The sequence below is a fragment of the Galeopterus variegatus genome, unplaced genomic scaffold (genome assembly GCF_000696425.1).
Source record: "Galeopterus variegatus unplaced genomic scaffold, G_variegatus-3.0.2 Scaffold1972, whole genome shotgun sequence".
Taxonomy (NCBI): domain Eukaryota; kingdom Metazoa; phylum Chordata; class Mammalia; order Dermoptera; family Cynocephalidae; genus Galeopterus; species Galeopterus variegatus.
The window spans coordinates 309,924-314,337 of NW_007728083.1; the positions used below are offsets into that span (position 1 = coordinate 309,924).

Genomic DNA, 4,414 nt, shown 5'->3' on the forward strand with positions numbered 1-4,414 from the left:
AGAGAGAGAGAGGAGGTGCCAGGGTCTTTTAAACAATCAGCTCTCCCAGGAACTAATACAGCAAGAACTCACTCACTACCCCTCCTCCCCCAGGGACAGCATTAATCCATTCATGAGGGATCCACCCCCATGACTCAATCAGTTTCCAACAGTGTCACATTGGAGGTCAAATTTCCATATGAGTTTTGGAGGGGACAACACATCCAAACTCCATCACATAGTCTATTAACTATAAACTTAAATTGACTTATAAGAATAATAAAATCATATTGCATAACATGGATAAAAGAGAAAAAAAATCACTCATAACCCTACCACCCAACTGGCACTGTTTCATTTTGGTGTTTTCCTGACCATTGCTTTATACACATATTCATACATGGCTCGAAACACAGCAAGTATTTAATTTTGTACCCTCTGTGCCCTTTGCAAGTTGGCATCATATTTATGCAACTTTGTACCCAGTATTTTTTATTTTATATTTTGTTGTGAACATTTTCCCATGAATAAGTTTTTAAAATCAGAATTTTATTTATTTATTTATTTATTTTTAATGCAAGGTACCAAGGGACACTCCCTTACCGTGGACATATAGATTGCTTTCCGTTTTTCACTATTATAAACAATTCTGCTCCAAACACTCTTGAACAAAAACTTATGCTTTTTAACTTTTCTACACACATATTGAGTACAAATGTTCTTTATCTTACAATGGGGTTATGACCCGATAAACCCATCAGAAGTTGTAAGTACCGTAAATCAAAAATGCATTTAATACACCTAACCTACCAAACATCATAGTTTAGCCTAGCCTACCTTAAACGTGCTCAAAACACTTACATTAGCCTACAGTTTGGCAAAATCATCTAACACAAAGTCTTACAATAAAGTGTTGAATATCTCATGCAATTTATTGACTACTGTACTGAAAGTGAAAAACAGAATGGCTGTATGGGTGCTCAAAGTATGGTTCTACTGAATGCTTTCACACCATAGTAAAGTCAAAAAATCATAAGTGGAACCATCCTAAGTCAGGGACCATCTGTATGTTTCTGAAGATGACTCCACAAGTTTATGGGTTGATCTGCAAAAAGTGATCATCTTTTATTGGTCCCAAATTTACTACTGTCATACGGCTCAGGCAGCCTTTGGTTGTGGAGGATGGGATTTTGAGAACAAATCTGCATTTTCCTCTCCCTTCCCCTCCTGAGTTTATAGAGCTCCTTTATCCCCTCTCAGTCTGGTTTTTAAATCAGTCAGCAAGTATTATTGAACCTGAAATGTGTGAGGTGAGGCAGCGATAGGAGGCAAAATGAAAAGAATCAGAAGGCACAGTACAATAACAGCATTTATTGGCCACTCACTACACAGCCGGCACCAACCAGGTTAAGTCTTTCCTTCTGATCCTTACAACAACCCCACAGCGTAGGTACCACTACTATCCCCATTTAACAGATGGAAAAACTGAGGCCCAAAGGATGAAGCCTCTTGGCCTAAGACCACACAAATGGCAGAGTAGGGATTTATACCCAGGCCGTCTCACCTTTGAACCTGCATTCTAGGCGGCCTCCTCACCCTCCCAGTTAGCGGGGTGCTGGGGTGAGGATAAAAACTTTGCAGCCAGCCTGACCCAGATTAGAACACCCAGCCTCCAGGCTGTGTTAACTTGGGCAATTCTCTAAGCAAGACTCTGTTCCACCTTTGGTAAACCCTCCCTTACTGGGCTGGTCTGGGAATTAAACGAGATGACGGATTGGAACATGCCATGCCCAATGCTGGCCCACAGAAGGTTCTTGCTGGGTGACCAACCCTGTCCTCCCCTTGCTTCGCAAGCTCGTGATCTAGTTGACAAGTTGGAGATAAGAGTTCGGCGGAGAGTTCTGAGCTCGGCTGGAGCCGACTGAAAAGTCAGTGATCCAGTGCATATTTGCCAAGAAATGTAAATATCTCCTTTGCTCCGTCTCAGGCTCTGCAACTAACCTCCTCTCCTATCTCTCCCCAAAAGAAAGGGGTGGCTTTTGTGCTCCATTGCTGAATGCTTGAAGCCCCTCTCTTTCCTGCTCCCCAGGAGGTAGCAGTGGAGATGATAAGAAGTTACCAGCGGGGAGGCCCTTCCTGGCATGTGGGCATAGAGAAAAGTGGAGGAGGGCGCTCCTTTTTCTGCCCTTCAATGGTCCGGATGGGGGAGGGGTCTGGCTGTTGAGCAACTGCTCCGGAGACACTCCAGAAGCCGAGATGAACATATGCCTCTTTCTAACAATTGGCCTGGGAGCCATCCAATAGATGGAGGGCGGACTCGCACCTCCAGGATCCGGAGCCTGCAGCGGAGACATTGCTGCCGTTTCCAGACCCGCTTCCGAGCTGGGACTAAAGTAGAGGGTAGGTCAGGGGTCCAAATTAGCAACACACAATTCGAAAGTCTAGGGCCACTCCTTCTCCACCACCTGGTTTTCACAGAAACATTTTTTTTCCCACCCCAGGCAAACACCAAGAAGGCTTGAGGTTGTATTTCACATGTAAACCCTGTAGGGCTTCAGGGTCCGAACAGATCCCGCCTTTTATCAGAGTGGAAACCGGGCACGACGCACAATCTTTGGACAAAGTGAGAAAGTGCAACGATGACGTGAGGAGTGTGGTTGTTACCGGCGTTTGTGCTGGGGCGGGGTGGGGGGAAGGCACAGAGATGCGCAAGGCAGCTTTCGGAGCTGGGTTTACCTGGTGTCCAGGGCACTTGCCCCAGCTTCCTCCAGATGCCAAGGAAAGGTCTTGATCCGTCCCTCAGTTCGCTCTCCATCTTTATGTCTCAGTAAGCCGGTCAGTCCCTCAACAAACAGAACTTTGTTAGAAGAGCAAATGCCGGGCACTTGGGGATACTAAAAAGAGAAAAGAAAAGAGAAAGACCTTCAGGTCTTCAAATTCAATTAAGAAGACAGAACACATACATAGTGAAAATGACTTCATGACACATATCCCCTCCCCCCACTTTCTTAACATCAGAACTTTTTTAAAAAGAGCATGTTTTATAAACAGTGTAAATTGAGTAGTTGTTGCTGAAAGGGCAAAAAAGGGGAGTTTGATAGAGGGGTAATCCTGGTGGCCTTCCTGTAAGAGGTGAGCTGAGAGTTTGTTGACCTCAGGGAACACGAATTGGGAGGAAGCAGAAGACCCAGACCATTTTCCGGTAAAGGATTTTTAAGATAACTTCCCAACCCAAGAAAGATGTGCTCCAAATGTAAAATGTTATTCTTGCTAGATGGGAATGATTATATAATCATAACAAAATAACCTGGCATAGTAGGAAGGCAGGAGGGAACCTGTGCGAACCCTGAGGCAAGCTCTTCGTACCCCGCTACCTGTTATTGGCTTTTCGACGAGCCTCGTGAGCTGCACCTGGCCCCACGGCCCGGTAGAGTAGCATTTCTCCGCGTCGCATCCTGCCAGCCTCCTTCTGCCCTGGACAGAAACCCTCGAACCCAACCCCAGCTCAGGCCTTCGAGGGAAGCCACCGCTGCCATATAGGCCCTCCATGCGGCTCTGCCCAGAATCCGGTGACTTTAAGGGGAAAGGTACCCCTAGTCTCGGCCATTTACCGAGGGAGATGGTGCAGCCCAAAGAGGGCAGGCAGGCTCTGAGAACGCCCCGCAGAAAACTAAGTCCATGTCCCGCAAGCCCTGTCCGGTGAGTCCCCTCGTCCGGGTCATTCCCTAAGCCCACAGCTCTCCCCCCAACCCCCTGAAGCCCGCTCTGGCCACCCTCTAGATTTAGGTCAGAAAACACACACTAACAGCTCCCTCACCTCACTGAAATTACTAAGTGGAATTTATTGGGCAAGTCCATGCAGGGCGATGGGGAGATCCCGCGTCCCGGGCCCCGGCCCCTGTCAGCTTTAGAAGCGCAGGCACCGGCCGGGCTCCGCGAGAGGGGTGCTCATGTCCCGGACCCGCCGGCGGCACCCCGGGAGCCGTGGCCAGTCCCGAGGGCTGCCGGACCAGCGGTACCGCACGGACTCCGTTCCCCAGCCGGCCCTTCGCTTTCACACGATCCGCGGTGACTGCACCAGCTCGAGCGCCTTTAAAGGGCCACACACTCCAGCCGCCGCTATAAAAATGTTCCCGGCGGCACAGCTGCAGAAGGGGCACCGCTGAGCTGCCGAGAGGAGGCTCGCTCTGCCCGGCTGCCCTCCCGCAGCCCGCCGGCGAGGGGCCGTTACCGGCGAGGAGGAAGAGGGCAGAGTAAGGCACAGCACCGGCTCGAGCCCTCCGTGAGTATCCAGTTCAGATTTTGCCACCAACTCGCCCACGAGCCAGGACATGTGCTAATAATGCCCTAAGCTGGTTTATAAAGACGTGGAAATTGGGGGAGAAAAAAAAAGAGGGTCTGTCCTTCCTGGGATTCCTAGCCGAGGCCAGCCCGG

At 49.0% G+C, this 4,414-nt stretch overlaps 1 protein-coding gene across 1 annotated transcript in view; it reads left to right on the forward strand.

Moving 5' to 3' along the window:
- The first annotated feature begins 4,098 nt into the window (after positions 1-4,098).
- Positions 4,099-4,414, forward strand: part of CITED1 (Cbp/p300-interacting transactivator, with Glu/Asp-rich carboxy-terminal domain, 1) — a 4,779-nt gene continuing 4,463 nt past the window's right edge. Inside the window, exon 1 of the mRNA XM_008579875.1 lies at positions 4,099-4,261. The gene's annotated coding sequence lies outside the window, so the exon portion shown is untranslated. The remainder of the gene's footprint in view (positions 4,262-4,414) is intronic.